A 13,793-nucleotide genomic window follows, 5' to 3' on the forward strand; every position below is an offset into this window, starting at 1 on the left:
GGTTACGGTCATTCGCCTGTGGGCAGGCTTTGAGTGAGTAGTGGTCCACCCTCTCGTCGATTTTTTCATTTTTTAGAATGGCTCAGAGACTGCTGCTTTGCTTGATCAAATTTTTTTTCAAAAACTGTAAGGCACAACTGAGTGGACACCATTCGAGAAATTCAGCTGGTTTACGGTGAAAATTTTAATGGCTGATGAGAGATTTTGGAGTGTTACTGTCGCTTTAAGGACTGCCCATGGAGACGGTCGGCGCGGCGCGCTCCGAGGCCCCATCGTCTGGGTGTTTCGAGTCTTACAGGACAAGCTGGAACATGCCCAGCTGTTAAACAATTTCTCAGATACTCACTTGCTGAAATCCATCAAAAGCCGCCTGAATTTTACAGATGGTTTATCAACACAGAGGTGTTTTTTCCTGTGGCACGTCGCCATGAGCGGCTGTGCGCCGACAAGCCAATCTGTCCGCACGTCTTTCATACAAAATCTCCTTTAACCAGTGGAATGTCCGGATAAAATGCTGATCCCGACCTCTTCTGAAAATCCTCTGTTATCTCATGACGTCCTGGATCAACAGTCTGAAATGTGAATGTTTTCAGCTCAAAACACCCAGACGACGGGACCTCGGAACGCGCCGCGTCGACCGGCGCTGTGGGCAGTCCTTAAAGCGAGAGTAACACTCCATAATCTCTGATCAGCCGTTAAACTTTTCACCGAAAACCAGCTGAATTTCTTGAATGGTGTCCACTCGGATGTGCGTCATAGGTCCAGAAAAAAATTTTGATAAAGGAAAGCGCCATTCCTGAACAATGAAAAAATAGCCGGAGGGCTGTACCACTCCCTCATTCAAAGCCTGCCCACAGGCGAATGACGTCACCGACAGGCGTGACAAAACTCACGCATGCGCACGAGGGTTCAAGCATGTCTGATGTAATCGCATATGTGCTTATCCTTTTCATCATTCTGGAGTTTCAGCACCTTCACCTCCTCGACCAAGTCCAGAATGGTTTTCTGCTGCAGCCTGACAGCAGAAACCTCTTCCGACAAAAACTCCAGAGATCGTTTGATGTCATCGATATCCTCAGCCACTTTCTTTGGTCCCAGTTGTTCGTCAGTGACTTGCATTCAAAAAAGCAGAGCGCAACAAGGATTAAAAATCCCAAAATATATAGTGCAAAAGTCCAAAAGCGTTAGACTCCTATGTAGCTTCAAACGCTCGCAAGCACCCCGCTCACGCATGCGCTGTCTGTGCCCGAGTCAGACAGTGCATCAGTTTACACTTGATGCTCACAAAGCAGGAAAAGGATATACAGTGCAGGTTCATTGTCGTGATGCACAGCAGCCTGCTCCAGGTTTTTGAAATGGAGCAATAACTCCACCTGGTGGACAGTTACCACTAATGCAGGCGCAATAGAATTATGGCAAGAGCTCTAGTATCAGGGTAATTTTGTAAATTAAAGGGACATGAAAATAGTGGTTGTAACAAAGAGGGGGAAAGAATTTACCTTTAATATTAAAGACTCAATTTAAAAATGTAAAAGGTATTTTGGGAATTTTACCTGACCACCATTTCTTATTATTGTGCTATCTGCTTTTTGAAACCAACTCTTTTGTTACTTTATATATTAGACACAAGTAAGATGACTCACCACAAGCATCTCTGCCATTCTATAATAAACAAAGTCCAGGCCCTGTGGATGATCAGAGGTGGAGACGGACCTCCCCCCAGTCACCACCGGTCGTCCGGAGAGCAGCTTGTCCAACTTGTCGAAGATTTCTCGAAGCTGGGACCCAGAGACGCTGGAGATCTGATTAATAGGCTTGGTGGCTGCTTTCTTAAGGTCCATCCTCAGCTTCTTGATCTGAATGCAGGGAAGAGAAATCAAAACAGTCTGCACAAAAACCAACTCAGAAATAAATCAAGTCGTCAGCTGCTGTTTCACATAAGAATCACTTCAACAGCAGGTTTTTTTCTTACTTGTCTAACATGTCACCATTGTGGCACAAAATAAATGTTCTGTAGCACAATAAATAAATAAATCCTTTGTTGCCATTATCACCCACCATGGGATCACTTTTACATATGAATTTAATTCTCTAAAAATTACATAAAGTTCACATTCAAAAGTAGCAGACAAGTGAGAAATCTGGCAAATTTTCTATATTTTTCTATTGCGCAGTTTTAGGCTGAAGGCCAGTAATAACTAATATAACAGTAGACAAAGAGCAACCATCTGAACTCCTTTAGCTTGCATTAAAATGCATGATCATCTCATAATTACAAGCTCAGCAGGAAGAGACTAGAACTCTTTAAAGCACATTTAAAAATTCTAGTATGAAATAGTTTCCAAGAACTTCAACTTTTGCGGATTGCAGAAGAAATCTGAGAAGTTCATGATTTTTGTTTGACCCCACCAAAACACTTAAACCCCAGTAGCATTCAAAACACAGGGGGACTGATTTTCACATACATAGGCAATTTCTTAATACTAACCAAAGACTGCATTATAGAAGTTCACAAGCAAAAGCACAAACCAACCTGGGTATCTTTAGAAGATGAGAGCAGACTGAAGGACTGAGCGCACTGACTTGCCGATTCCTGAAGCTGGTTGTACCACGTCAGTGTAGCATCATCTGCGTTGGACTTCAGCCCTGGTGGCAGAAACCATGCGTCAAATGTTTACCAATACAAAAGTAACATGCAGGAATAAATCTGAAAAATACAATGTCAAGTATCGGTGTTGTGCATTCAAACCGTATAATGCACGGCTTCTCGTTGTTTAATGTGCTTATACCATGGTCCCACACAGTGAGCTAACACAAGTATTTAATTTTCCTGATTGCTTCCACTGTCTGAATCTCACCTTTTCTCTCAGCTTTCTCCCTGGCCAACTGTGCGGCCGTCTTCTCGGCCAGCTGCTGGGCCTGAATCGCTGCCTGCTTTTGTAGCTCCTCTTCCTCCTCCTGCTCCTTTTTCTTTTTCTCCTGCACCTCAGAGGCCTCTCTGTGCAACAGCTGGAGGAGATCCCTCATTTCGTGAAGGGTTCGATCCGCCACATTCATGTCCTCCATGCAAGGAAAATCTCCCTGGAAGAAGAGAGAAGTCTTACTCACATCTAAATCCTAGTTCTTGTTTGTGTTTTGACACAAAGAACATGATGCACATTTTTGAAAACAAAAACAATGCAAAAGGGGGAAACCTAGGATTTTGGGATGCACTATTACAAATATGCTGACTTGAGACTTGACTATTCATGACGACTTTGTCCCACCTCTGATTAGAGGATGAGAACAACCCCAAGAAAACCATCCCAACCATGAAGCATGGGGGTGGAAACATCATACTCTGGGGGTGCTCTTCTGCAAAGGGGACAGAACGACTGCACCGTATTGAAGGGAGGATGGATGGGGTCATGTATTGCGAGATTTTGGCAAACAACCTCCTTCCTTCAGTAAGAGCATTGAAGATGGGTCACGGCTGGGTCTTCCAGCATGAAATGACCCCAAACACACAGCCAGGGCAACTAAGGAGGGGCTCCGTAAGAAGCATTTCAAGGTCCTGGAGTGGCCTGGCCAGTCTCCAGACCTGAACTCAACAGAAAATCTTTGAAAACCTGAAAGATCTAGAGAAGATCTGTATGGAGGAGGAAATTGCAGTGTGTTCAAATACTTATTTTCCTCAGTGTGTGGGTATATATATATATATATATATATATAATTTTTTGTTCAAGCTACAATCTGCATATAATAGTTTCATTGAATATGTCCCAGAAAGACAGACTCAAACTGAACAATGTTCTACACCTGAGCTGAATTTAAGCAAACTATTCAAGCAATAAATGGTAAGAGGAGCACAGTGGAGCACTGCTGAAAGTAGATGAGTTGGAATACTTGGAGGGTGAACTATGCAAAGAAGTGGAGAGTGTGATACAGGCATGAAGTGCAGGCAGGGTGGAGTGGGTGGACAAAAGGCAGGACTGATTTGTGATAGAAGGACATTTGCAAGCGTGAAGGGGAAAGTGTACAAGACAGTGCTAACAACAAGACAGGAGGCGGAGCTGATGATGCTGTGATTTGCTTTGGGAGTGATGAGGATGAACAGGTTTACAGGGTACACAGGGAGAAGGATGCTGAGGATGGAGCCACCAGGCAAGATGACAAGACTGAGGCTAAATAGAAGGTTTATGGACTTGCCGGGTGGAGGGCATGGGGCGGTTGGTGTGACAGAGGAAGATGCAGAGGACCAGGTGAGATGGAGACTGATGATCTGCTGTGGTGTCCCCACCAGGGGAGGAGCCAAAAAGAAGATGATGCTGTGGATGTCAGACAGTTAAAGTAACAAAAATAAAGTAAAAATAAATAAACTAAAAAATGCAGACCTCACAGTCACAAGGGTATTCCTTCGAGTGACCCCCCCCCCCCCCCTTTCAGAGCAAGAAATATCAAATATAAACAAACTCCATAACTGAACTGTGATGTTTTTCTCACAACCTCTGACACCTGTGAGCAGAGCTGGTTCCCACGGGTGCTGTATGTACTGAGACAGGTTGGCGGGATGAAGGTAATAGTCTGGGTGGACAGCTGCAGCTGCTGGTTGAGCTGCAAGATCTCCTCCTGGATAGTGTTGAGGTTCCGTAGTCTCTCCCTGCCCTCCGCCTGCCGCTGCAGCTCCGCCTGCCGCTGCAGCTCCGCCTGCCGCTCCAGCTCCGCCTGCCGCTGGCGCTCCAGCTCCGCCTGCCGCTGGCGCTCCAGCTCCGCCTGCCGCTGAAGCTCCAGCTCCGCCTGCCGCTGAAGCTCCAGCTCCGCCTGCCGCTGAAGCTCCAGCTCCGCCTGCCGCTGAAGCTCCGCCTGGCGCTCCAGCTCCGCCTGCCGCTGAAGCTCCGCCTGGCGCTCCAGCTCCGCCTGCCACTGGCGCTGAAGCTCCGCCTGGCGCTCCAGCTCCGCCTGGCGCTCCAGCTCCGCCTGGCGCTGAAGCTCCGCCTGGCGCTGAAGCTCCGCCTGGCGCTGGCGCTGAAGCTCCGCCTGGCACTGGCGCTGAAGCTCCGCCTGGCGCTCCAGCTCCGCCTGCCACTGGCGTTGAAGCTCCGCCTGGCGCTCCAGCTCCGCCTGCCGCTGGCGCTCCGCCTGGCGCTCAAGCTCCGCCTGCCACTGGCGCTGAAGCTCCGCCTGGCGCTCCAGCTCCGCCTGCCACTGGCGCTGAAGCTCCGCCTGGCGCTCCAGCTCCGCCTGCCACTGGCGCTGAAGCTCCGCCTGGCGCTCCAGCTCCGCCTGCCACTGGCGCTGAAGCTCCGCCTGGCGCTCCAGCTCCGCCTGGCACTGGCGCTGAAGCTCCGCCTGGCGCTCCAGCTCCGCCTGGCGCTGAAGCTCCGCCTGCCACTGGCGCTGAAGCTCCGCCTGCCACTGGCGCTGAAGCTCCGCCTGCCACTGGCGCTCCAGCTCCGCCTGGCACTCCAGCTCCGCCTGGCGCTCCAGCTCCGCCTGGCGCTCCAGCTCCGCCTGGCGCTCCAGCTCCGCCTGGCGCTCCAGCTCCGCCTGCCGCTCCTGCCGCTGGCGCTCCAGCTCCGCCTGCCGCTCCTGCCGCTGGCGCTCCAGCTCCGCCTGCCGCTCCTGCCGCTGGCGCTCCAGCTCCGCCTGCCGCTCCTGCCGCTGGCGCTCCAGCTCCGCCTGCCGCTCCTGCCGCTGGCGCTCCAGCTCCTGCCGCTCCAGCTCCGCCTGCCGCTCCAGCTCCAGCTCCGCCTGCCGCTCCAGCTCCAGCTCCGCCTGCCGCTCCAGCTCCAGCTCCGCCTGCCGCTCCAGCTCCGCCTGCCGCTCCAGCTCCGCCTGCCGCTCCAGCTCCGCCTGCCGCTCCAGCTCCAGCTCCGCCTGCCGCTCCAGCTCCGCCTGCCGCTGCCGCTGCCGCTCCGCCTGCCGCTGGCGCTCCAGCTCCGCCTGCCGCTGGCGCTCCAGCTCCGCCTGCCGCTGGCGCTCCAGCTCCGCCTGCCGCTCCGCCTGCCGCTGGCGCTCCAGCTCCGCCTGCCGCTGGCGCTCCAGCTCCGCCTGCCGCTGGCGCTCCAGCTCCGCCTGCCGCTGGCGCAGGTTCAGGATCTGACAGCAACAAGGATGAAGACCAAACTGATTAACTGGCAGCATTCATGAGCAGTCATCAAACCGCTGAGTAACCAGTGGTGACTGGATGAGGGCAACGATACTACACCAGACTGACAGAACATACAGAGTGTTTTTAGCTAACAGGAACAGGAATCCAGACAAACAGAAATGTCACTATTTCCCGGTTGACAATTCCAAGATACAAATTGTAAACAAGAGCAACAGTCAACATCAGTGACATTGTGACCTCAGTCTTAAGACATAACCTGCATTGTATTATCATAATTAGTTCAATAGCTCTTCATTGATTATTTACACCGACTGCTCATGGTGACGTCAACGTAGGTGATTTGGCCGGAGTTTCCAAGATGAACCTCCAACTTCAAGCTCACTTTCAACACAGATTAAGGACCATTACAACCGGATTAAAGACGGCCCACACCGGCAGAGGGCGCGCCGCGCTCCGAGCGGCCATCGACAGGCTGAAACGACCAGATCAGTTCCAAAGTGAAGGCTGTGTTGATCTGGCACGTCGTGTGACTACCAGAGAAATCGCAGAAAATGTGGACATCAGCACTTTTGCGGCACATTCCACTGTTACAGGAGATTTTGTAATGAAAGACGTGCAGAGGAATTCGCGCGTCGGGACGGAGCCGCTCATGGCGCACTTAATAGTGCTTATCAAGCCAATTTTGTCTTCCAATAATTAGTGCTAAATGTATTCAAATCAATTAATTTATGCACCTGCCTAATTTTGTTTAAATAATTATTGCACACTTTCTATAAATACTACAAACTTCATTTCACTTCTCAAATGTCAGTCTGTTCGTCTACTATATGACATATTTAACTGAAATTTCTGATCCAGACAACCAATGATTTATAAAGAAAAATCGTGAAAATTATCAAGGGTGCCCAAACGTTTGCATACAACTGTAAATTAACATGACTGTCAACAGACAAGCATGTCAAAGTAAACTAAATAAATAGAGCATTATTGAAATGTTCAGATTTGATGCCAAGTGTGAAACAACTGAGACCATGGTCCTCTGGAAGAAAAGGGTGGATTGCCCACTGCGGGTGAGGAGAGAGTTACTGCCCCAATTGGAGGAGTTTAAGTATCTCGGGGTTTTGATCACAAATGGGGATAAGTTTGAGCATGAGATCGACAGACAGATTGGGGCGGCGCCTGATGTTTTAGGGAAGCTGTACCAGACCATTGTGGTGAAGAAGGAGCTGAGCCCAGAAGGTGACACTCTCGTTTTATCAGTCAAATTACATTCCTGTCCTGACCTACAGTCATGAATTTTGGGTAATGACTGAAAGAATAACGGTCACGGAAACAAGCGGCGGAAGTAAGAGTAAGGAAATAAGAGTGGTGGAAGTAAGAGTCCTCTGTCAGGTATCTGGGTTTACACTCCTCGACAGAGTGAGAAGCTTGACTATCTGGGAGGGACTCCAAGTAGAGCTGTTGCTGCTTCGCATTGAAACTAGCCAGGTGAGGTGGTTCAGGCATCTAGTGAGGATGCTTCCAAGTGATCTCCCTAGAGACACCTGCCAAGCACATCCAACAGGGAGGAGGCCCTGGGGAAACCCAAGGTACGCTGGAGAGATTATATTTCCCATCTGGCTTGGGAATGCCTCAGGATCCCTCGGGAAGAGTTACAGGACTTGGCCGTGAATAGGGAAGTGTAGGATGAGCTGTTTAGTCAGCTGCCACTACAATCCGAATAAACAGCCAAAAATAAATGGAAAAAACAAAAAATTAGAAAATTTAATAGCCATATGAAACTTGGATAAAATGAAATCATGCTTAAGCAAAAGCTACTGAACCAATATGGGAACAATCTCTGGAATTTTTCCAAACTGGAAAAAGGCTTTTTAGTAACCTTTAATATCTAAATTAAAAGATAATATGGTGTCAAAAGTACAGACATGACTCTCTTTCATGGTGACATCTTGACTACAAATCACTGGGTTGTTTTTTTTTTTGGCTGTTTGTTTGTTTTGTCTGTTTTTAATGAGTTTGGGAGGTCCTACAACATATTCCAAAGCAACTTGTACAGTGCACCTGGAAAGTATTTACAAAGTATTCACACGACTATCCCCATGAGTTTACTCCATTTCAGAACAAGGGTGTAACATAACAAAATGTGGACAAAGTGCAGCACTGTGAATACTTTCCGGATGCACTATATTAAATAAATAAATAAATAAATAAACAATACAGTACTGTAAACTATGACCACAAGATGGCACTGTTTACATGCATGACAAGCTGCTATCTCCGTCTCTTGCAACCACAGACGGCACTACTCAATTTCTCTGATTAACTGTTGGTGACATTGGGCCTCATGTATCAACGTGCGTACGGCGATATTTGAGCGTATATGGGGTGTACGCCAAAACGGCTGCGCTACTTGGCATTTATCAATTTGGTCGTTGGCGTACGCTGCGCTGAAAATATACACCAGGTTGAGAGGTGGCGTAAATTATACACCAAAATGAACCAGTGCTGGAATCCACATAAAAATGAAGATGATCAGTGCCATTATTGTTGTATCAAATGTTCGAAATAAACAGTTTTCATTCATTCATTCATTCTACAAATCAATGCATATGTTACATAAATAACACTTTCCTGATTATACTACATAATAATCAATACAAATCCCGCCTTTGCGGGATTGTTATGGAGCACGATCCGTGGCTACAGCGCTGCCTGCTTGATACATGTCACGGTGACTTTGGTGTATTTCAAGTTTACACCGTAAATTTACACCACAAGTGCGCAACATTGATACATGAGGCTCAGTGTGTGGCATGCTGATGTACTCTGTAGAGACCTGTTACTATTCATTTTACCCTTTAAAATCCATTTTATTAGTAAACAGACCAGGCCGAACAATCTACGGGGAATCCCCAGCACCAATCAGGGTTACGTATTTCCTTGATTAAAAGCCTGACCTTGAATTAGGAGCTGCCTCATTTAATGGCTGAGTCAAATTTTTGTCTGAAAAAATAAACACCTGCCTTAAATAAGTGCTGGGCAATATGTGCATTAAAAGCATTACATGTAGTTGAGCCACTCTTTTTTTCCCCCTCAGTCCGCTGCGGAGTGGTACCTTAAAATCGTAAAGCCTGATTTATGCTTCTACAACTCGGTGGCCATGCAATGACGTTGACATGCGCATGACCCTTTTAAAGTTCTTTGTCGCGTTGGTGGGTGTCTTATTATCAAATGTATTTGATCCATGATCAAAATGTAATCTGCGGGCGCACTGCAAAAACTATTAGATAAAATATGACAGGAGAGGAAGGAGTGAAAATGTAAAAGTGACAAATCATGGCCCTGTTGGGTCTCCATCGTTTGGCAGGTGCATGTCATGCTGTGGGGAGGGTTCGCAGCCCCAGAGAGGGCTCTGATCTAAAGCAGTTGTCTTTGGTTTGCCACACCCAGGGATATATGAACCTTAACACCATATTACAGTGCAGTCAGCAAGCAGCATTTTGTTAATAATCACCGGCCTTGAATCAAGGCCTGCCTTGTTTAGGTGCCAGGTCTGAGCACAGTTTGAAAAAAATAGAGGCATCCAATTTCCTCAAATCAGCAAGTGTCGGTGCTGAAATTCATTTCGTACCTGTTGTGACTGGGCACATCCAGACTGTTTTCATTAAAAACCCGAGGGGGTTTTACTGAAAATGCATTTGTGATGGGGTGGGACGTTCTGTCTCATGTGAGCAAATATCCATTATAATATAATATCCAATATCCAGGCGCCTTTCATTGAGATCGTGAGCTTCGGTTTTGTTAAGTTCCTCTTTCGTCCCTTTTGCACTCTTGCTTCGCAGACTGTTCGGTGATAAAAGCTCTTTCGTCCACCTTTTCTCAACGAATTGAAACTTTTTTTTTTACTTTTTCCCTTCGTTCAGGAATCGTCGAGTGCTGTGTGACTGGGCCATTACATGGAAAACCACAGAAAAACATTGGGACTTTTGCTTTAGTCCGGTGAGTGCGAGTATCCGTTTATACATTGACGGTTTAGGTGGGTTTTACTGTATATGCGGATGAATATCATCAGCAAAGCTGGATTTTCTAAATCTGATTACCAACTACTTACAGTGCAAGTAAGTCATGTGACATAAAGGGTGAAAAATGGAGGAATATCCCATATTTCATTGCACCGAAATCAGAAGCTGTAACTGGCACACAAAACATGGTGAGATTGCACGTGTATAAATTAAACCACAAAAGCAAATAATTTAATTAAACATATTCAATTATATGCACACACACATATTGCGCACACTAACACACACCATGAGACAACAAAAATGTCAGATCATTGTGTAGTCAAAGGGAGACTCACCTGCTCAGCGTCAAACTTTGAAGGCAGAGCCACTGAAAGCACAGTGGGTTTACCGTTGACCTCAGGAGTAGATGCAGGTGAAGAAGGACAGGCTGGACTCTCCACAGAAAAGCCAGGGCTGGAGTGTCCAGAGCTCACAAATGATGTCTGCAAAGACTGGTTGGTAAGCCGATCCAGAACAGCACCAGCAAATGGGGACAAGCTGAGAACCTCATTGTACCCTGCCAAGATATCCTGCAGAAGCACAGAAAAGTTCATATTATGCATGCGAGCCTTAAAGAGAAATTACAAACTCAAAGAAAATCTCTCTCTCTCACACACACACCGATGTTTAGTTAAATATGTTCAACATTTCATATTCAACATATAATTCTGTATGTTCCGAGTCATGTAGGAACTCCCTGTTCTTGGTCAAATTTATACCAAACACTGCTTGTTTTGGACTTCTGTGATATAACATAACTCCATATCTGAACTTTGGTTTGTTAGTGATTTAATTACAATTGAACTATTTTTCTTGTAAAGGTTATTCCGAAATGAGCAATAATTATGGGGAATTGAAAATCTGATAGCTGCACAAATAAAACAGTGGCTGCTTGAGTTTAATTAGGTAAATCCATACACTGTAATATTCACAGCACTTGGCTTTTCCCACATTTTGTTAGATTAGATAGATTAGACAGAACTTTATGGATCCCTTGGGAAGACTCCCTCAGGGAAATTGAGGTTCCAGCAGCATCGTATAGCAGCACACAGCGTATCTAAAGTGAAAGTAAAAAAGAACAGTTTGCAAATATTAATATAAATACACAATATAAATTAAGGAGATGGTCTAGTGATTAAAGCACTGGGCTTGAAACCAGAGGATCCTTGGTTCAAATCCCAGCCTAACTGGAAAATCCCCTCGTTGCTCACGGTGTGTAGTGAGCACCTTGTATGGCAGCACCCTCACATCGGGCTGAATGTGAGGCATTATTTGTAAAGGGCTTTGATAGCCTGATAGAAAAGCACTATATAAATGCAGACCAGACAATACCAGACATAAATACTGGTTTACTGGCTACTACTGTTCCTTTCATTCCTGTTACTCCTCCTCCTCCCCCCAAGTGAGGAGTTGAACAGTCTGATGGCCTGAGGGACAACCGAATTCCAAGCCTGTTGGTCCTGCACTTGGGAAGGAGCAGTCTGTGGTTGAAGAGGCTGCTCTGGTTGCTGATGACGGTGTGCAGAAAGTGATTGGCATCATCCATAATGTCCAGTATTCTCTTCTTTGCCAATGTCAGAGAGTCCAGTTTCATGTCAACCACAGAGCCAACATGCCTGTTCAATTTGTCCAGCCTGGATGTGCACTGTGTACACTGGCTACTACAGACTGGAAGAACATCCAGAGGAGTTTACTGCAGATGTTAAATGACCACAACCTCTTCAGAAAGTACAGTGTGATCTGTCCCTTCCTGTACAGGTGGTTGGTGTGGGTTGTCCAGCCCAGTCTGCTGTCAAGCCACAGCCCAAGGAACTTGTAGGAATCCACAGCCTTCACCTCAGATCCCTTGATCAGAACTGGTTGCGGACTTGGGCTGGACTTCCCAAAGTCAATGACCAGCTTCTTTGACTTTGATATTTTGAACTGTAGATGGTTTGTGTGGCACCAGGCAGCAAAGTTCTTCACTAGGCTCCTGTACTCCTCCTGCTGATCACAGTGTCAGACATGGTGTGCCTCAGACTGAGATACTGCGGCCTGTCGGTGAGGTGGCTGGAGATCCAAGTTACCAGGCAGGGGTTCTCTCACATCCTGTTCAGTTTGTCCTGGAGCACAAGGGGCTTTATGGTGCTGAAGGCATTCGAGATGTCCAGGAAGAAGTCCAATACTAAGGCTCAATCTGAGGAAATATTAATTTATCCACAGATAAGATAATCGCCAGGATAACTTGCCTGCTCAAGTGGTTGAAGCTCCAAGCACAGTCACTTGCCCAGTTCCGGATCATTGCCAGTTCCAGATCACTGTTGTAGTATTTGCGCTGCCATTTCTCGTTATCAGCACGAATAAGCCAATACTTGGTACCAATGGAAAGACTGATGTTTAGTCTACAAATGACCACAAGCTCGACCGGATCCAGCCATCCTTCTGATCAGCAGAGGAATCAAAACATCCCGGTGTCTCCGGTGTGCACGCGTTTTCTGACTCACTCATTCCTGCAATTTGAAAGTAATGATCTCTAAGACATGGCAAAGGTGAGTTAGCTATTCTGTGTTTTTGGTTCTAGAGTGGGAAAATACTTACTTAGGTAGAAAATGTTAGTGTGTCATGTCTTGCTGTTTAATTGCTGCGTGCATTTATCTCTGACGCGAAAATTTGCCGGTTGTAGATCACTGAAGCAGCAGTCTCATGTCAGTACTTGTGAGTCATGTGTACTTTGGGGGTCATCTCAACATCAGAAATGGGCATGAATGTGGGGGCTTTTACTTTTTAATTCGGGAGAAATCTCACCTCCACACTTCATTTTTTGCTAGTAAATACGTATAACAGTGTCTTTTGAAACTAAGTAAATTCTCATTCGATAAGTATAATTTATATCATTTTGTGTTCAAAACACATTCTCTGGCACAGTGTGTATCATTCTGCATTAGAAGGGCTCCAGCCAGATGCCAGGAATGAACCCAAAGTGACACAGAGTGTCATGATCCAGAACCGGGCAAAGTGATCCATTTCTGGCAAATATTTGCACCACACAATGTTGCTTCACACTTTAAGTAGAAGGGCTACACCATCCAGACTTTTTCAGCTAGATAACATCCAAATACCCAATACAACAATACACAATAAAGGATATTCAGTTGCATTATGGCTGGACTTAAAAAAAGTTTTCCGGAACTGAGCAGCTGTCTGTACTGCCTCCATTGAAACGAAATTGATGAGTAAATTGTTTTTTGGAGTGGCCGGCTTGCTTTTTTTTTCTCAGAAAAACTGGCAAGGTTACTTGCTAAAACGAACCCTGGCCTCTTTGTACCGTCATCACTAATAGTCACCAAATAAATGCTTTGAGTGTTATTTTCTGAGCTAGATGTAATTCGTAGTGTAAAAAAGTGGTGTTAAATAGGCTTCCACAAAAGATCATCGCTCACGTTAGCTTAGCATTAACTTACCTCGCCTCTTTCCAGCCAGTGTGAGTCGAACTTAATTTGTCCCTTCGGCGAGTTTTTGAGGGCCTCCAAAGTCTCCCATCGTAGACTTGCAGACCGCATAATTACACAACAGTAAACACAAACAAAATACTTCTACTTCTTCTTCTTATTTCGTGTTTAATGTGGGTTGGCAACCAGCTTAAATTGTGCACTACCGCA

At 46.4% G+C, this 13,793-nt stretch overlaps 1 protein-coding gene and 1 long non-coding RNA gene across 3 annotated transcripts in view; one reads left to right on the forward strand and one right to left on the reverse strand.

Annotated features, from left to right (window-relative positions):
• The window catches only part of LOC117503810, an 18,611-nt gene extending 10,387 nt beyond the window's left edge, over positions 1 to 8,224 (reverse strand). Inside the window, exon 1 of the long non-coding RNA XR_004558672.1 lies at positions 8,214 to 8,224. This is a non-coding gene — a long non-coding RNA (uncharacterized LOC117503810). The remainder of the gene's footprint in view (positions 1 to 8,213) is intronic.
• LOC117503795 (NLR family CARD domain-containing protein 3-like) overlaps positions 1 to 13,793 on the forward strand; it is a 554,615-nt gene that overhangs the window by 313,453 nt on the left and 227,369 nt on the right. The gene's annotated exons all lie outside the window — the stretch shown is intronic.

This window comes from Thalassophryne amazonica, chromosome 22, assembly GCF_902500255.1.
Source record: "Thalassophryne amazonica chromosome 22, fThaAma1.1, whole genome shotgun sequence".
NCBI lineage: Eukaryota > Metazoa > Chordata > Actinopteri > Batrachoidiformes > Batrachoididae > Thalassophryne > Thalassophryne amazonica.